We start from the raw sequence: 19,520 nt of genomic DNA, 5'->3' as shown, positions 1-19,520 counted from the left end.
GAGCAGACCTTGTTTCAGATCAACTGTCCCTAGTAGGGAACGTCTGAGCACATGCAGTCTTTTGCTCTCTAGCCCCTGGCCTGGGACTCACCCTCACTGGCTGAGGCGTGAATTTCTGCATACCAACGTTGCATAGATGGTACGTTTGTGGTCGGTTTGGGATGGGTGGGAGGTCAAAAGCAGGGAAAAGTATGTCGCCTTCACTTCTAGTCTCCTCTTCTAGGCCTACCTGCCGTTCACTCACTCTGTCTTTGTTTCATTCTCTCCTTCCTCAACACCCCTGCTCACTCACTCGCTCTATCACTTGTGCTCTTTCCCCTTGCTCTGCATTTCATAGTGGAAACATCTCTTGAATGGAGCATTAGAAAATAAGGTTACATAAAATTAACAATCTACTTATTGGAAACCAAAAATATCACAAGACTGAATGTAACCCATTTCAATAATAAAAGGGACTTTTTAAGCACCCCCCAAAAAACACATAAAACACCACGAGTGCTAGAAGAATATTATACGAGCTTGAAGATAGAATTGGGCAAATTCATTTGCAGTTGAAACTGAAGTTTGTTACTTATTCAGATATTATATGCACTGCCAATTTTTAGCTGAGATTCTAAAAGAACTCAGAGACAAAATGGACTTAAAGTTTGGTCAGAAGTGGGTTTCGAACCCACGCCTCCAGCAGAGACTGCGGCCTTAACACAGCGCTTAGACCACTCGGCCATCCTGACCACATGTTGCTTGATCATCTACAGAGAGGGAAAGATATTGTGAACCAAAAAAAGCACACATCTTAGGTCATGAGTGGCTAGAGCAAGAAAAAAACTCACTGCACTTTTCCAAGTAGACAACCATATAAGCCCATGTGAGGGAAATGATCTGATTTTTTCTCTCTCAAGAAAAAAGTAGAGTAAACACACAATTGTCAGAAGTCGGATTTGAACCCACGCCTCCAGCAGAGACTGCGACCTGAACGCAGCGCCTTAGACCACTCGACCATCCTGACTTGCATTTGTGGAACCTTCCACAGGCCAGACAGCCATGCAAGTGGGGTACCGAAAAGGCATGCCCTCAATTTATTTATCCTATTATAAGTACTTCAAACAGATCTTTGAACAATCCATAGAGAGCAGTACCTATGAAGAACTCTTTAGACCTTTAAGGCGTACAAAGAGAAAGTGCTATTCACCAGCCACTTGAACGGCCCAAAGCTGCTTTGAAATTGAGTCAACAGCCACCTCTTGGCTAGCTAAAGCAAATTCAACAAGGAATTTCAATGTCACAACATAGGGTGGAATATGCAAATCCAAGCATCCCCTGATCACAGCCCTGAGGAAATTGCTGTAAGTGTGCTGGAGTCCAACTGTCTACCAGATGCTAAGCATTCTTCCATATTGGCATGGCCTGTCTGGCCAGGGCATACAAGAGCATGACTCTTCCAGATGAGCTCTTACATGGGTCCTATGCTCATATAGTAAGGACTGGACTTTGTCAGCAAGACTTTATACAACCGAAATATATGAGAAACCCCAGCTCTCTTGACTAGATGAGGACGGAATCACGTCCCAGGTGAAGACCAACAGATGCAACTTCCATCAGATGTTAACCTGATAAAGGAGATTATATCTCCAAAAGTCATGTCAGAAGTGGGATTCAAACCCACGCCTCCAGAGGAGACTGCAGCCTAAACACATCGCCTCAGACCACTCGGCCATCCTGACAGTGCAAAGTCTTAAGAACTGTATAAAAGTCACTCAGAAATTTCTGCCTCCATGCAAGCCTGAAATAATTTAAACCTTCAAACACAAGGTGCAACTTTATGCACAGGACAATAAACACAGAAGATCACATGTGAAAGCATTTCATTTCACAGGTGTACAATTTTAATGCTTTTAGAATACCTCATACCTCTTACCAGCTATTTAGGGTCCTGTATCCTACTCACAAAATTACCTTGCCTGCAACCTCTCACTCTACACAAACAACTACTGCACAGGAAGTAGGAAGGCAGAAGGTGGGGCAGATTATGCAAATGTATGCTGTCAATGTGCCTTGCAGATTCTCGCAGGATTTCTAGCTCCTTGCAGGATACAAGAGAGCAGACCTTGTTTCAGATCAACTGTCCCTAGCAGGGAACATCTGAGCACATGCAGTCTTTTGCTCTCTAGCCCCTGGCCTGGGACTCACCCTCACTGGCTGAGGCGTGAATTTCTGCATACCAAAGTTGCATAGATGGTACGTTTGTGGTCGGTTTGGAATGGGTGGGAGGTCAAAAGCAGGGAAAAGTATGTCGCCTTCACTTCTAGTCTCCTCTTCTAGGCCTACCTGCTGTTCAATCACTCTGTCTTTGTTTCATTCTCTCCTTCTCTCAAGAAAAAAGTAGAGTAAACACACAATTGTCAGAAGTGGGATTTGATCCCACGCCTCCAGAAGAGACTGCGACCTAAACGCAGCGCCTTAGACCACTCGGCCATCCTGACTTGCATTTGTGGAACCTTCCACAGGCCAGACAGCCATGCAAGTGGGGTACCGAAAAGGCATGCCCTCAATTTATTTATCCTATTATAAGTACTTCCAACAGATCTTTGAACAATCCATAGAGAGCAGTACCTATGAAGAACTCTTTAGACCTTTAAGGCGTACAAAGAGAAAGTGCTATTAACCAGCCACTTGAACGGCCCAAAGCTGCTTTGAAATTGAGTCAACAGCCACCTCTTGGCTAGCTAAAGCAAATTCAAAAGGAATTTCAATGTCACAACATAGGGTGGAATACGCAAATCTAAGCAGCCCCTGATCACAGCCCTGAGGAAATTGCCGTAAGTGTGCTGGAGTCCAACTGTCTACCAGATGCTAGGCATTCTTCCATATTTGCATGGCCTGTCTGGCCAGGGCATACAAGAGCATGACTCTTCCAGATGAGCTCTTACATGGGTCCTATGCTCATATAGTAAGGACTGCACTTTCTCAGCAAGACTTTATACAACTGAAATATATGAGAAACCCCAGCTCTCTTGACTAGATGAGGACGGAATCACATCCCAGGTGAAGACCAACAGATGCAACTTCCATCAGATGTTAACCTGAAAAAGGAGATTATATCTCCAAAAGTCATGTCAGAAGTGGGATTCGAACCCACGCCTCCAGAGGAGACTGCGGCCTAAACACAGCGCCTTAGATCACTCGGCCATCCTGACAGTGCAGAGTCTTAAGAAATGTATAAAAGTCATTCAGAAATTTCTGCCTCCATGCAAGCCTGAAATAATTTAAACCTTCAAACACAAGGTGGAAGTTTATGCACAGGACAATAAACACAGAAGATCACATGTGAAAGCATTTCATTTCACAGGTGTACAATTTTTATGCTTTTAGAATACCTCATACCTCTCACCAGCTATTTAGGGTCCTGTATCCTACTCACAAAATTACCTTGCCTGCGACCTCCCTCTCTACACAAACAACTACTGCACAGGAAGTAGGAAGGCAGAAGGTGGGGCATATTATGCAAATGTATGCTGTCATTGTGCCTTGCAGATTCATGCAGGATTTCTAGATCCTTGCTGGATACAAGAGAGCAGACCATGTTTCAGATCAACTGTCCCTAGCAGGGAACGTCTGAGCACATGCAGTCTTTTTCTCTCTAGCCCCTGGCCTGGGACTCACCCTCACTGGCTTAGGCGTGAATTTCTGCATACCAACGTTGCATAGATGGTACATTTGTGGTCGGTTTGGGATGGGTGGGAGGTCAAAAGCAGGGAAAAGTATGTCACCTTCACTTTTAGTCTCCTCTTCTAGGCCTACCTGCCGTTCACTCACTCTGTCTTTGTTTCATTCTCTCCTTCCTCAACACCCCTTCTCACTCACTCGCTCTATCACTTGTGCTCTTTCCCCTTGCTCTGCATTTCATAGTGGAAACATCTCTTGAATGGAGCATTAGAAAATGAGGTTACATAAAATTAACAATCTACTTATTGGAAACCAAAAATATCACAAGACTGAATGTAACCCATTTCATTAATAAAAGGGACTTTTTAAGCACCCCCCAAAAAACACATAAAACACCACGAGTGCGAGAAGAATATTATACGAGCTTGAAGACAGAATTGGGCAAATTAATTTGCAGTTGAAACTGAAGTTTGTTACTTATTCAGATATTATATGCACTGCCAATTTTTAGCTGAGATTCTAAAAGAACTCAGAGACAAAATGGACTTAAAGTTATGTCAGAAATGGGATTCGAACCCACGCCTCCAGGAGAGACTGCGGCCTTATCGCAGCGCCTTAGACCACTCAGCCATCCTGACCACATGTTGCTTGATCATCTACAGAGAGGAAAAGATATTGTGAACCAAAAAAAGCACACATCTTAGGCCATGAGTGGCTAGAGCAAGAAAAAAACTCACTGCACTTTTCCAAGTAGACAACCATATAAGCCCATGTGAGGGAAATGATCTGATTTTTTCTGTCTCAAGAAAAAAGTAGAGTAAACACACAATTGTCAGAAGTGGGATTCAAACCCACGTCTCCAGAAGAGACTGCAACCTGAACACAGCGCCTTAGACCACTCGGCCATCCTGAGTTGCATTTGTGGCACCTTCCACAAGCCAGACAGCCATGCAAGTGGGGTACCGAAAAGGCATTCCCTCAATTATTTTATCCTATTATAACTACTTCCAACAGATCTTTGAACAATCCATAGAGAGCAGTACCTATGAAGAACTCTTTAGACCTTTAAGGCGTACAAAGAGAAAGTGCTATTCACCAGCCACTTGAACGGCCCAAAGCTGCTTTGAAATTGAGTCAACAGCCACCTCTTGGCTAGCTAAAGCAAATTCAACAAGGAATTTCAATGTCACAACATAGGGTGGAATACGCAAATCCAAGCATCCCCTGATCACAGCCCTGAGGAAATTGCTGTAAGTGTGCTGGAGTCCAACTGTCTACCAGATGCTAAGCATTCTTCGATATTTGCATGGCCTGTCTGGCCAGGGCATACAAGAGCATGACTCTTCCAGATGAGCTCTTACATGGGTCCTATGCTCATATAGTAAGGACTGGACTTTGTCAGCAAGACTTTATACAACCGAAATATATGAGAAACCCCAGCTCTCTTGACTAGATGAGGACGGAATCACGTCCCAGGTGAAGACCAACAGATGCAACTTCCATCAGATGTTAACCTGATAAAGGAGATTATATCTCCAAAAGTCATGTCAGAAGTGGGATTCAAACCCACGACTCCAGAGGAGACTGCGGCCTAAACACATTGCCTTAGACCACTCGGCCATCCTGCAGTGCAAAGTCTTAAGAACTGTATAAAAGTCACTCAGAAATTTCTGCCTCCATGCAAGCCTGAAATAATTTAAACCTTCAAACACAAGGTGCAACTTTATGCACAGGACAATAAACACAGAAGATCACATGTGAAAGCATTTCATTTCACAGGTGTACAATTTTTATGCTTTTAGAATACCTCATACCTCTTACCAGCTATTTAGGGTCCTGTATCCTACTCACACAATTACCTTGCCTGCAACCTCTCACTCTACACAAACAACTACTGCACAGGAAGTAGGAAGGCAGAAGGTGGGGCAGATTATGCAAATGTATGCTGTCAATGTGCCTTGCAGATTCTCGCAGGATTTCTAGCTCCTTGCAGGATACAAGAGAGCAGACCTTGTTTCAGATCAACTGTCCCTAGCAGGGAACATCTGAGCACATGCAGTCTTTTGCTCACTAGCCCCTGACCTGGGACTCACCCTCACTGGCTGAGGCGTGAATTTCTGCATACCAAAGTTGCATAGATGGTACGTTTGTGGTCGGTTTGGAATGGGTGGGAGGTCAAAAGCAGGGAAAAGTATGTCGCCTTTACTTCTAGTCTCCTCTTCTAGGCCTACCTGCTGTTCACTCACTCTGTCTTTGTTTCATTCTCTCCTTCCTCAACACCCCTTCAGACTCACTCGCTCTATCACTTGTGCTCTTTCCCCTTGCTCTGCATTTCATAGTGGAAACATCTCTTGAATGGAGCATTAGAAAATGAGGTTACATAAAATTAACAATCTACTTATTGGAAACCAAAAATATCACAAGACTGAATGTAACCCATTTCATTAATAAAAGGGACTTTTTAAGCACCCCCCAAAAAACACATAAAACACCACGAGTGCTAGAAGAATATTATACGAGCTTGAAGACAGAATTGGGCAAATTAATTTGCAGTTGAAACTGAAGTTTGTTACTTATTCAGATATTATATGCACTGCCAATTTTTAGCTGAGATTCTAAAAGAACTCAGAGACAAAATGGACTTAAAGTTTTGTCAGAAGTGGGATTCGAACCCACGCCTCCAGGAGAGACTGCGGCCTTAACACAGCGCCTTAGACCACTAGGCCATCCTGATCACATGTTGCTTGATCATCTACAGAGAGGGAAAGATATTGTGAACCAAAAAAAGCACACATCTTAGGTCATGAGTGGCTAGAGCAAGAAAAAAACTCACTGCACTTTTCCAAGTAGACAACCATATAAGCCCATGTGAGGGAAATGATCTGATTTTTTCTCTCTCAAGAAAAAAGTAGAGTAAACACAAAATTGTCAGAAGTGGGATTCGAACCCACACCTCCAGAAGAGACTGCGACCTGAACACAGCGCCTTAGACCACTCGGCCATCCTGACTTGCATTTGTGGCACCTTCCACAGGCCAGACAGCCATGCAAGTGGGGTACCGGAAAGGCTTTCCCTCAATTTATTTATCCTATTATAAGTACTTCCAACAGATCTTTGAACAATCCATAGAGAGCAGTACCTATGAAGAACTCTTTAGACCTTTAAGGCGTACAAAGAGAAAGTGCTATTCACCAGCCACTTGAACGGCCCAAAGCGGCTTTGAAATTGAGTCAACAGCCACCTCTTGGCTAGCTAAAGCAAATTCAACAAGGAATTTCAATGTCACAACATAGGGTGGAATACGCAAATCTAAGCAGCCCCTGATCACAGCCCTGAGGAAATTGGCGTAAGTGTGCTGGAGTCCAACTGTCTACCAGATGCTAGGCATTCTTCCATATTCGCATGAACTGTCTGGCCAGGGCATACAAGAGCATGACTCTTCCAGATGAGCTCTTACATGGGTCCCATGCTCATATAGTAAGGACTGCACTTTGTCAGCAAGACTTTATACAACCGAAATATATGAGAAACCCCAGCTCTCTTGACTAGATGAGGACGGAATCACGTCCCAGGTGAAGACCAACAGATGCAACTTCCGTCAGATGTTAACCTGAAAAAGGAGATTATATCTCCAAAAGTCATGTCAGAAGTGGGATTCGAACCCACGCCTCCAGAGGAGACTGCGGCCTAAACACAGCACCTTAGACCACTCGGCCATCCTGACAGTGCATAGTCTTAAGAAATGTATAAAAGTCACTCAGAAATTTCTGCCTCCATGCAAGCCTGAAATAATTTAAACCTTCAAACACAAGGTGCAACTTTATGCACAGGACAATAAACACAGAAGATCACATGTGAAAGCATTTCATTTCACAGGTGTACAATTTTTATGCTTTTAGAATTTCTCATACCTCTCACCAGCTATTTAGGGTCCTGTATCCTACTCACAAAATTTCCTTGCCTGCGACCTCTCTCTCTACACAAACAACTACTGCACAGGAAGTAGGAAGGCAGAAGGTGGGGCATATTATGCAAATGTATGCTGTCATTGTGCCTTGCAGATTCATGCAGGATTTCTAGATCCTTGCTGGATACAAGAGAGCAGACCTTGTTTCAGATCAACTGTCCCTAGCAGGGAACGTCTGAGCACATGCAGTCTTTTGCTCTCTAGCCCCTGGCCAGGGACTCACCCTCACTGGCTGAGGCGTGAATTTCTGCATACCAACGTTGCATAGATGGTACGTTTGTGGTCGGTTTGGGATGGGTGGGAGGTCAAAAGCAGGGAAAAGTATGTTGCCTTCACTTCTAGTCTCCTCTTCTAGGCCTACCTGCGGTTCACTCACTCTGTCTTTGTTTCATTCTCTCCTTCCTCAACACCCCTTCTCACTCACTCGCTCTATCACTTGTGCTCTTTCCCCTTGCTCTGCATTTCATAGTGGAAACATCTCTTGAATGGAGCATTAGAAAATGAGGTTACATAAAATTAACAATCTACTTATTGGAAACCAAAAATATCACAAGACTGAATGTAACCCATTTCATTAATAAAAGGGACTTTTTAAGCACCCCCCAAAAAACACCTAAAACACCACGAGTGCGAGAAGAATATTATACGAGCTTCAAGACAGAATTGGGCAAATTCATTTGCAGTTGAAACTGAAGTTTGTTACTTATTCGGATATTATATGCACTGCCAATTTTTAGCTGAGATTCTAAAAGAACTCAGAGAGAAAATGGACTTAAATTTTTGTCAGAAGTGGGATTCGAACCCGCGCCTCCAGGAGAGACTGCGGCCTTAACGCAGCGCCTTAGACCACTCGGCCATCCTGACCACATGTTGTTTGATCATCAACAGAGAGGGAAAGATATTGTGAACCAAAAAAAGCACACATCTTAGGCCATGAGTGGCTAGAGCAAGAAAAAAACTCACTGCACTTTTCCAAGTAGACAACCATATAAGCCCATGTGAGGGAAATGATCTGATTTTTTTGTCTCTCAAGAAAAAAGTAGAGTAAACACACAATTGTCAGAAGTGGGATTTGAACCCACGCCTCCAGAAGAGACTGCGACCTGAACGCAGCGCCTTAGACCACTTGGCCATCCTGACTTGCATTTGTGGAACCTTCCACAGGCCAGACAGCCATGCAAGTGGGGTACCGAAAAGGCATGCCCTCAATTTATTTATCCTATTATAAGTACTTCCAACAGATCTTTGAACAATCCATAGAGAGCAGTACCTATGAAGAACTCTTTAGACCTTTAAGGCGTACAAAGAGAAAGTGCTATTAACCAGCCACTTGAACGGCCCAAAGCTCCTTTGAAATTGAGTCAACAGCCACCTCTTGGCTAGCTAAAGCAAATTAAACAAGGAATTTCAATGTCACAACATAGGGTGGAATACGCAAATCTGAGCAGCCCCTGATCACAGCCCTGAGGAAATTGCCGTAAGTGAGCTGGAGTCCAACTGTCTACCAGATGCTAGTCATTCTTCCATATTTGCATGGCCTGTCTGGCCAGGGCATACAAGAGCATGACTCTTCCAGATGAGCTCTTACATGGGTCCTATGCTCATATAGTAAGGACTGCACTTTGTCAGCAAGACTTTATACAACCGAAGTATATGAGAAACCCCAGCTCTCTTGACTAGATGAGGACGGAATCACATCCCAGGTGAAGACCAACAGATGCAACTTCCATCAGATGTTAACCTCAAAAAGGAGATCATATCTCCAAAAGTCATGTCAGAAGTGGGATTCGAACCCACACCTCCAGAGGAGACTGCGGCCTAAACACAGCGCCTTAGACCACTCGGCCATCCTGACAGTGCAAATTCTTAAGAAATGTATAAAAGTCACTCAGAAATTTCTGCCTCCATGCAAGCCTGAAATAATTTAAACCTTCAAACACAAGGTGCAACTTTATGCACAGGACAATAAACACAGAAGATCACATGTGAAAGCATTTCATTTCACAGGTGTACAATTGTTATGCTTTTAGAATACCTCATACCTCTCACCAGCTATTCAGGGTCCTGTATCCTACTCACAAAATTACCTTGCCTGCGACCTCTCTCTCTACACAAACAACTACTGCACAGGAAGTAGGGAAGGCAGAAGGTGGGGCATATTATGCAAATGTATGCTGTCATTGTGCCTTGCAGATTCATGCAGGAATTCTAGATCCTTGCTGGATACAAGAGAGCAGACCTTGTTTCAGATCAATTGTCCCTAGCACGGAACGTCTGAGCACATGCAGTCTTTTGCTCTCTAGCCCCTGGCCTGGGACTCACCCTCACTGGCTGAGGCGTGAATTTCTGCATACCAATGTTGCATAGATGGTACGTTTGTGGTCGGTTTGGGATGGGTGGGAGGTCAAAAGCAGGGAAAAGTATGTCCCCTTCACTTCTAGTCTCCTCTTCTAGGCCTACCTGCCGTTCCCTCACTCTGTCTTTGTTTCATTCTCTCCTTCCTCAACACCCCTTCTCACTCACTCGCTCTATCACTTGTGCTCTTTCCCCTTGCTCTGCATTTCATAGTGGAAACATCTCTTGAATGGAGCATTAGAAAATAAGGTTACATAAAATTAACAATCTACTTATTGGAAACCAAAAATATCACAAGACTGAATGTAACCCATTTCATAAAAGGGACTTTTTAAGCACCCCCCAAAAAACACATAAAACACCACGAGTGCTAGAAGAATATTATACGAGCTTGAAGACAGAATTGGGCAAATTAATTTGCAGTTGAAACTGAAGTTTGTTACTTATTCAGATATTATATGCACTGCCAATTTTTAGCTGAGATTCTAAAAGAGCTCAGAGACAAAATGGACTTAAAGTTTTGTCAGAAGTGGGATTCGAACCCACGCCTCCAGGAGAGACTGCGGCCTTAAGGCAGCGCCTTAGACCACTCGGCCATCCTGACCACATGTTGCTTGATCATCTACAGAGAGGGAAAGATATTGTGAAACAAAAAAAGCACACATCTTAGGTCATGAGTGGCTAGAGCAAGAAAAAAACTCACTGCACTTTTCCAAGTAGACAACCATATAAGCCCATGTGAGGGAAATGATCTGATTTTTTCTCTCTCAAGAAAAAAGTAGAGTAAACACACAATTGTCAGAAGTGGAATTTGAACCCACGCCTCCAGAAGAGACTGCGACCTGAACGCAGCGCCTTAGACCACTCGGCCATCCTGACTTGGATTTGTGGAACCTTCCACAGGTGAGACAGCCATGCAAGCGGGGTACCGAAAAGGCATGCCCTCAATTTATTCATCCTATTATAAGTACTTCCAACAGATCTTTGAACAATCCATAGAGAGCAGTACCTATGAAGAACTCTTTAGACCTTTAAGGCGAACAAAGAGAAAGTGCTATTAACCAGCCACTTGAACGGCCCAAAGCTCCTTTGAAATTGAGTCAACAGCCACCTCTTGGCTAGCTAAAGCAAATTCAACAAGGAATTTCAATGTCACAACATAGGGTGGAATACGCAAATCTAAGCAGCCCCTGATCACAGCCCTGAGGAAATTGCTGTAAGTGAGCTGGAGTCCAACTGTCTACCAGATGCTAGGCATTCTTCCATATTTGCATGGCCTGTCTGGCCAGGGCATACAAGAGCATGACTCTTCCAGATGAGCTCTTACATGGGTCCTATGCTCATATAGTAAGGACTGCACTTTGTCAGCAAGACTTTATACAACCGAAATATATGAGAAACCCCAGCTCTCTTGACTAGATAAGGACGGAATCACATCCCAGGTGAAGACCAACAGATGCAACTTCCATCAGATGTTAACTTCAAAAAGGAGATTATATCTCCAAAAGTCATGTCAGAAGTGGGATTCGAACCCACACCTCCAGAGGAGACTGCGGCCTAAACACAGCACCTTAGACCACTCGGCCATCCTGACAGTGCAGATTCTTAAGAAATGTATAAAAGTCACTCAGAAACTTCTGCCTCCATGCAAGCCTGAAATAATTTAAACCTTCAAACACAAGGTGCAACTTTATGCACAGGACAATAAACACAGAAGATCACATGTAAAAGCATTTCATTTCACAGGTGTACAATTGTTATGCTTTTAGAATACCTCATACCTCTCACCAGCTATTCAGGGTCCTGTATCCTACTCACAAAATTACCTTGCCTGCGACCTCTCTCTCTGCACAAGCAACTACTGCACAGGAAGTAGGAAGGCAGAAGGTGGGGCATATTATGCAAATGTATGCTGTCATTGTGCCTTGCAGATTCATGCAGGATTTCTAGATCCTTGCTGGATACAAGAGAGCACACCTTGTTTCAGATCAACTGTCCATAGCAGGGAAAGTCTGAGCACATGCAGTCTTTTGCTCTCTAGCCCCTGGCCTGGGACTCACCCTCACTGGCTGAGGCGTGAATTTCTGCATACCAACGTTGCATAGATGGTACGTTTGTGGTCGGTTTGGGATGGGTGGGAGGTCAAAAGCAGGGAAAAGTATGTCGCCTTCACTTCTAGTCTCCTCTTCTAGGCCTACCTGCCGTTCACTCACTCTGTCTTTGTTTCATTCTCTCCTTCCTCAACACCCCTTCTCACTCACTCGCTCTATCACTTGTGCTCTTTCCCCTTGCTCTGCATTTCATAGTGGAAACATCTCTTGAATGGAGCATTAGAAAATGAGGTAACATAAAATTAACAATCTACTTATTGGAAACCAAAAATATCACAAGACTGAATGTAACCCATTTCATTAATAAAAGGGACTTTTTAAGCACCCCCCAAAAAACACATAAAACACCACGAGTGCTAGAAGACTATTATACCAGCTTGAAGACAGAATAGGGCAAATTAATTTGCAGTTGAAACTGAAGTTTGTTACTTATTCAGATATTATATGCACTGCCAATTTTTAGCTGAGATTCTAAAAGAACTCAGAGATAAAATGGACTTAAAGTTTTGTCAGAAGTGAGATTCGAACCCACACCTCCAGGAGAGACTGCGGCCTTAACGCAGCGCCTTAGACCACTCGGCCATCCTGACCACATGTTGCTTGATCATCTACAGAGAGGGAAAGATATTGTGAACCGAAAAAAGAACACATCTTAGGTCATGAGTGGCTAGAGCAAGAAAAAAACTCACTGCACTTTTCCAAGTAGACAACCATATAAGCCCATGTGAGGGAAATGATCTGATTTTTTCTCTCTCAAGAAAAAAGTAGAGTAAACACACAATTGTCAGAAGTGGGATTTGAACCCACGCCTCCAGAAGAGACTGCGACCTGACCCCAGCGCCTTAGACCACTCGGCCATCCTGACTTGCATTTGTGGAACTTTCCACAGGCCAGACAGCCATGCAAGTGGGGTACCGAAAAGGCACGCCCTCAATTTATTTATCCTATTATAAGTACTTCCAACAGATCTTTGAACAATCCATAGAGAGCAGTACCTATGAAGAACTCTTTAGACCTTTAAGTCGTACAAAGAGAAAGTGCTATTAACCAGCCATTTGAACGGCCCAAAGCTGCTTTGAAATTGAGTCAACAGCCACCTCTTGGCTAGCTAAAGCAAATTCAACAAAGAATTTCAATGTCACAACATAGGGTGGAATACGCAAATCTAAGCAGCCCCTGATCACAGCCCTGAGGAAATTGCCGTAAGTGAGCTGGAGTCCAACTGTCTACCAGATGCTAGGCATTCTTCCATATTTGCATGGCCTGTCTGGCCAGGGCATACAAGAGCATGACTCTTCCAGATGAGCTCTTACATGGGTCCTATGCTCATATAGTAAGGACTACACTTTGTCAGCAAGACTTTATACAACCGAAATATATGAGAAACCCCAGCTCTCTTGACTAGATGAGGACGGAATCACATCCCAGGTGAAGACCAACAGATGCAACTTCCATCAGATGTTAACCTCAAAAAGGAGGTTATATCTCCAAAAGTCATGTCAGAAGTGGGATTCGAACCCACACCTCCAGAGGAGACGGCGGCCTAAACACAGCGCCTTAGACCACTCGGCCATCCTGACAGTGCAGAGTCTTAAGAAATGTATAAAAGTCACTCAGAAATTTCTGCCTCCATGCAAGCCTGAAATAATTTAAACCTTCAAACACAAGGTGCAACTTTATGCACAGGACAATAAACACAGAAGATCACATGTGAAAGCATTTCATTTCACAGGTGTACAATTTTTATGCTTTTAGAATACCTCATACCTCTCACCGGTTATTTAGGGTCCTGTATCCTACTCACAAAATTACCTTGCCTGTGACCTCTTTCTCTACACAAACAACTACTGCACAGGAAGTAGGAAGGCAGAAGGTGGGGCATATTATGCAAATGTATGCTGTCATTGTGCCTTGCAGATTCATGCAGGATTTCTAGATCCTTGATGGATACAAGAGAGCAGACCTTGTTTCAGATCAACTGTCCCTAGCAGGGAACGTCTGAGCACATGCAGTCTTTTGCTCTCTAGCCCCTGGCCTGGGACTCACCCTCACTGGCTGAGGTGTGAATTTCTGCATACCAACGTTGCATAGATGGTACGTTTGTGGTCGGTTTGGGATGGGTGGGAGGTCAAAAGCAGGGAAAAGTATGTCGCCTTCACTTCTAGTCTCCTCTTCTAGGCCTACCTGCCGTTCACTCACTCTGTCTTTATCATTCTTTCCTTCCTCAACACCCCTTCTCACTCACTTGCTCTATCACTTGTGCTCTTTCCCCTTGCTCTGCATTTCATAGTGGAAACATCTCTTAAATGGAGCATTAGAAAATGAGGTTACATAAAATTAACAATCTACTTATTGGAAACCAAAAATATCACAATACTGAATGTAACCCATTTCATTAATAAAAGGGACTTTTTAAGCACCCCCCAAAAAACACATAAAACACCACGAGTGCTAGAATAATATTATACGAGCTTGAAGACAGAATTGGGCAAATTAATTTGCAGTTGAAACTGAAGTTTGTTACTTATTCAGATATTATATGCACTGCCAATTTTTAGCTGAGATTCTAAAAGAACTCAGAGACAAAATGGACTTAAAGTTTTGTCAGAAGTGGGATTCGAACCCACACCTCCAAGAGAGACTGCGTCCTTAACACAGCACCTTAGAACACTCGGCCATCCTGACCACATGTTGCATGATCATCTACAGAGAGGGAAAGATATTGTGAACCAAAAAAAGCACACATCTTAGGTCATGAGTGGCTAGAGCAAGAAAAAAACTCACTGCACTTTTCCAATTAGACAACCATATAAGCCCATGTGAGGGAAATGATCTGATTTTTTCTCTCTCAAGAAAAAAGTAGAGTAAACACACAATTGTCAGAAGTGGGATTTGAAACCACACCTCCAGAAGAGACTGCTACCTTAACGCAGCGCCTTAGACCACTCGGCCATCCTGACTTGCATTTGTGGAACCTTCCACAGGCCAGACAGCCATGCAAGTGGGGTACCGAAAAGGCATGCCCTCAATTTATTTATCCTATTATAAGTACTTCCAACAGATCTTTGAACAATCCATAGAGAGCAGTACCTATGAAGAACTCTTTAGACCGTTAAGGCGTACAAAGAGAAAGTGCTATTAACCAGCCACTTAAACGGCCCAAAGCTGCTTTGAAATTGAGTCAACAGCCACCTCTTGGCTAGCTAAAGCAAATTCAACAAGGAATTTCAATGTCACAACATAGGGTGGAATACGCAAATCTAAGCAGCCCCTGATCACAGCCCTGAGGAAATTGCCGTAAGTGTGCTGGAGTCCAACTGTCTACCAGATGCTAGGCATTCTTCCATATTTGCATGGCCTGTCTGGCCAGGGCATACAAGAGCATGACTCTTCCAGATGAGCTCTTACATGGGTCCTATGCTCACATAGTAAGGACTGCACTTTGTCAGCAAGACTTTATACAACCGAAATATATGAGAAACCCCAGCTCTCTTGACTAGATGAGGACGGAATCACATCACAGGTGAAGACCAACAGATGCAACTTCCATCAGATGTTAACCTGAAAAAGGAGATTATATCTCCAAAAGTCATGTCAGAAGTGGGATTCAAACCCACGCCTCCAGAGGAGACTGCGGTCTAAACACAGCGCCTTAGACCACTCGGCCATCCTGACAGTGCAGAGTCGTAAGAAATGTATAAAAGTCACTCAGAAATTTCTGCCTCCATGCAAGCCTGAAATAATTTAAACCTTCAAACACAAGGTGCAACTTTATGCACAGGCCAATAAACACAGAAGATCACATGTGAAAGCATTTCATTTCACAGGTGTACAATTTTTATGCTTTTAGAATACCTCATACCTCTCACCAGCTATTTAGGGTCCTGTATCCTACTCACAAAATTACCTTGCCTGCGACCTCTCTCTCTACACAAACAACTACTGCACAGGAAGTAGGAAGGCAGAAGGTGGGGCATATTATGCAAATGTATGCTGTCATTGTGCCTTGCAGATTCCTGCAGGATTTCTAGATCCTTGCTGGATACAAGAGAGCACACCTTGTTTCAGATCAACTGTCCCTAGCAGGGAACGTCTGAGCACATGCAGTCTTTTGCTCTCTAGCCCCTGGCCTGGGACTCACCCTCACTGGCTGAGGCGTGAATTTCTGCATACCAACGTTGCATAGATGGTACGTTTGTAGTCGGTTTGGGATGGGTGGGAGGTCAAAAGCAGGGAAAAGTATGTCGCCTTCACTTCTAGTCTCCTCTTCTAGGCCTACCTGCCGTTCACTCACTCTGTCTTTGTTTCATTCTCTCCTTCCTCAACACCCCTTCTCACTCACTCGCTCTATCACTTGTGCTCTTTCCCCTTGCTCTGCATTTCATAGTGGAAACATCTCTTGAATGGAGCATTAGAAAATGAGGTTACATAAAATTAACAATCTACTTATTGGAAACCAAAAATATCACAAGACTGAATGTAACCCATTTCATTAATAAAAGGGACTTTTTAAGCACCCCCCAAAAAACACATAAAACACCACGAGTGCTAGAAGAATATTATACGAGCTTGAAGACAGAATTGGGCAAATTAATTTGCAGTTGAAACTGAAGTTTGTTACTTATTCAGATATTATATGCACTGCCAATTTTTAGCTGAGATTCTAAAAGAGCTCAGAGACAAAATTGACTTAAAGTTTTGTCAGAAGTGGGATTCAAACCCACGCCTCCAGGAGAGACTGCGGCCTTAACGCAGCGCCTTAGACCACTCGGCCATCCTGATCACATGTTGCTTGATCATCTACAGAGAGGGAAAGATATTGTGAAACAAAAAAAGCACACATCTTAGGTCATGAGTGGCTAGAGCAAGAAAAAAACTCACTGCACTTTTCCAAGTAGACAACCATATAAGCCCATGTGAGGGAAATGATCAGATTTTTTCTCTCTCAAGAAAAAAGTAGAGTAAACACACAATTGTCAGAAGTGGGATTTGAACCCACGCCTCCAGAAGAGACTGCGACCTGAACGCAGCGCCTTAGACCACTCGGCCATCCTGACTTGCATTTGTGGAACCTTCCACAGGTGAGACAGCCATGCAAGCGGGGTACCGAAAAGGCATGCCCTCAATTTATTCATCCTATTATAAGTACTTCCAACAGATCTTTGAACAATCCATAGAGAGCAGTACCTATGAAGAACTCTTTAGACCTTTAAGGCGTACAAAGAGAAAGTGCTATTAACCAGCCACTTGAACGGCTCAAAGCTCCTTTGAAATTGAGTCAACAGCCACCTCTTGGCTAGCTAAAGCAAATTCAACAAGGAATTTCAATGTCACAACATAGGGTGGAATACGCAAATCTAAGCAGCCCCTGATCACAGCCCTGAGGAAATTGCCGTAAGTGAGCTGGAGTCCAACTGTCTACCAGATGCTAGGCATTCTTCCATATTTGCATGGCCTGTCTGGCCAGGGCATACAAGAGCATGACTCTTCCAGATGAGCTCTTACATGGGTCCTATGCTCATATAGTAAGGACTGCACTTTGTCAGCAAGACTTTATACAACTGAAATATATGAGAAACCCCAGCTCTCTTGACTAGATGAGGACGGAATCACATCCCAGGTGAAGACCAACAGATGCAACTTCCATCAGATGTTAACCTAAAAAAGGAGATTATATCTCCAAAAGTCATGTCAGAAGTGGGATTCGATCCCACACCTCCAGAGGAGACTGCGGCCTAAACACAGCGCCTTAGACCACTCGGCCATCCTGACAGTGCAGATTCTTAAGAAATGTATAAAAGTCACTCAGAAATTTCTGCCTCCATGCAAGCCTGAAATAATTTAAACCTTCAAACACAAGGTGCAACTTTATGCACAGGACAATAAACACAGAAGATCACATGTGAAAGCATTTCATTTCACAGGTGTACGTTTGTTATGCTTTTAGAATACCTCATACCTCTCACCAGCTATTCAGGGTCCTGTATCCTACTCACAAAATGACCTTGCCTGCGACCTCTCTCTCTACACAAACAACTACTGCACAGGAAGTAGGAAGGCAGAAGGTGGGGCATATTATGCAAATGTATGCTGTCATTGTGCCTTGCAGATTCCTGCAGGATTTCTAGATCCTTGCTGGATACAAGAGAGCACACCTTGTTTCAGATCAACTGTCCCTAGCAGGGAAAGTCTGAGCACATGCAGTCTTTTGCTCTCTAGCCCCTGGCCTGGGACTCACCCTCACTGGCTGAGGCGTGAATTTCTGCATACCAACGTTGCATAGATTGTACGTTTGTGGTCGGTTTGGGATGGGTGGGAGGTCAAAAGCAGGGAAAAGTATGTCGCCTTCACTTCTAGTCTCCTCTTCTAGGCCTACCTGCCGTTCACTCACTCTGTCGTTGTTTCATTCTCTCCTTCCTCAACACCCCTTCTCACTCACTCGCTCTATCACTTGTGCTCTTTCCCCTTGCTCTGCATTTCATAGTGGAAACATCTCTTGAATGGAGCATTAGAAAATGAGGTTACATAAAATTAACAATCTACTTATTGGAAACCAAAAATATCACAAGACTGAATGTAACCCATTTCATTAATAAAAGGGACTTTTTAAGCACCCCCCAAAAAACACATAAAACACCACGAGTGCTAGAAGACTATTATACCAGCTTGAAGACAGAATTGGGCTAATTAATTTGCAGTTGAAACTGAAGTTTGTTACTTATTCAGATATTATATGCACTGCCAATTTTTAGCTGAGATTCTAAAAGAACTCAGAGATAAAATGGACTTAAAGTTTTGTCAGAAGTGGGATTCGAACCCACGCCTCCAGGAGAGACTGCGGCCTTAACGCAGCGCCTTAGACCACTCGGCCACCCTGACCACATGTTGCTTGATCATCTACAGAGAGGGAAAGATATTGTGAACCGAAAAAAGAACACATCTTAGGTCATGAGTGGCTAGAGCAAGAAAAAAAATCACTGCACTTTTCCAAGTAGACAACCATATAAGCCCATGTGAGGGAAATGATCTGATTTTTTCTTTCTCAAGAAAAAAGTAGAGTAAACACACAATTGTCAGAAGTGGAATTTGAACCCACGCCTCCAGAAGAGACTGCGACCTGAACGCAGCGCCTTAGACCACTCGGCCATCCTGACTTGCCTTTGTTGAATCTTCCACAGGCCAGACAGCCATGGAAGTGGGGTACCGAAAAGGCATGCCCTCAATTTATTTATCCTATTATAAGTACTTCCAACAGATCTTTGAACAATCCATAGAGAGCAGTACCTATGAAGAACTCTTTAGACCTTTAAGGCGTACAAAGAGAAAGTGCTATTAACCAGCCACTTGAACGGCCCAAAGCTGCTTTGAAATTGAGTCACCAGCCACCTCTTGGCTAGCTAAAGCAAATTCAACAAGGAATTTCA

General features: G+C 43.6%; 12 non-coding genes across 12 annotated transcripts; all 12 read right to left on the bottom strand.

The window, feature by feature from the left end:
* Positions 1 to 3,111: 3,111 nt before the first annotated feature.
* On the bottom strand, positions 3,112 to 3,194 carry TRNAL-UAG (transfer RNA leucine (anticodon UAG)). The gene has a single exon. It is a non-coding gene; the product is annotated as a tRNA-Leu (tRNA).
* Positions 3,195 to 6,589: 3,395 nt separating this feature from the next.
* On the bottom strand, positions 6,590 to 6,672 carry TRNAL-CAG (transfer RNA leucine (anticodon CAG)). The gene has a single exon. It is a non-coding gene; the product is annotated as a tRNA-Leu (tRNA).
* A 632-nt stretch (positions 6,673 to 7,304) lies between these two features.
* TRNAL-UAG (transfer RNA leucine (anticodon UAG)) lies at positions 7,305 to 7,387 on the bottom strand. Its single transcript has one exon. It is a non-coding gene; the product is annotated as a tRNA-Leu (tRNA).
* Positions 7,388 to 8,411: 1,024 nt separating this feature from the next.
* Positions 8,412 to 8,494, bottom strand: TRNAL-AAG (transfer RNA leucine (anticodon AAG)). The gene has a single exon. It is a non-coding gene; the product is annotated as a tRNA-Leu (tRNA).
* A 193-nt stretch (positions 8,495 to 8,687) lies between these two features.
* Positions 8,688 to 8,770, bottom strand: TRNAL-CAG (transfer RNA leucine (anticodon CAG)). Its single transcript has one exon. It is a non-coding gene; the product is annotated as a tRNA-Leu (tRNA).
* Positions 8,771 to 9,402: 632 nt separating this feature from the next.
* On the bottom strand, positions 9,403 to 9,485 carry TRNAL-UAG (transfer RNA leucine (anticodon UAG)). Its single transcript has one exon. It is a non-coding gene; the product is annotated as a tRNA-Leu (tRNA).
* A 2,011-nt stretch (positions 9,486 to 11,496) lies between these two features.
* On the bottom strand, positions 11,497 to 11,579 carry TRNAL-UAG (transfer RNA leucine (anticodon UAG)). Its single transcript has one exon. It is a non-coding gene; the product is annotated as a tRNA-Leu (tRNA).
* A 2,014-nt stretch (positions 11,580 to 13,593) lies between these two features.
* TRNAL-UAG (transfer RNA leucine (anticodon UAG)) lies at positions 13,594 to 13,676 on the bottom strand. Its single transcript has one exon. It is a non-coding gene; the product is annotated as a tRNA-Leu (tRNA).
* Positions 13,677 to 15,688: 2,012 nt separating this feature from the next.
* On the bottom strand, positions 15,689 to 15,771 carry TRNAL-UAG (transfer RNA leucine (anticodon UAG)). The gene has a single exon. It is a non-coding gene; the product is annotated as a tRNA-Leu (tRNA).
* A 1,299-nt stretch (positions 15,772 to 17,070) lies between these two features.
* TRNAL-CAG (transfer RNA leucine (anticodon CAG)) lies at positions 17,071 to 17,153 on the bottom strand. The gene has a single exon. It is a non-coding gene; the product is annotated as a tRNA-Leu (tRNA).
* Positions 17,154 to 17,785: 632 nt separating this feature from the next.
* TRNAL-UAG (transfer RNA leucine (anticodon UAG)) lies at positions 17,786 to 17,868 on the bottom strand. Its single transcript has one exon. It is a non-coding gene; the product is annotated as a tRNA-Leu (tRNA).
* Positions 17,869 to 18,892: 1,024 nt separating this feature from the next.
* On the bottom strand, positions 18,893 to 18,975 carry TRNAL-AAG (transfer RNA leucine (anticodon AAG)). The gene has a single exon. It is a non-coding gene; the product is annotated as a tRNA-Leu (tRNA).
* Positions 18,976 to 19,520: the final 545 nt, after the last annotated feature.

This window comes from Lissotriton vulgaris, chromosome 8, assembly GCF_964263255.1.
Source record: "Lissotriton vulgaris chromosome 8, aLisVul1.2, whole genome shotgun sequence".
Taxonomy (NCBI): domain Eukaryota; kingdom Metazoa; phylum Chordata; class Amphibia; order Caudata; family Salamandridae; genus Lissotriton; species Lissotriton vulgaris.
The sequence above is the reverse complement of the archived record's forward strand: the minus strand, read 5'-3'. Positions and strand labels throughout refer to the sequence as shown.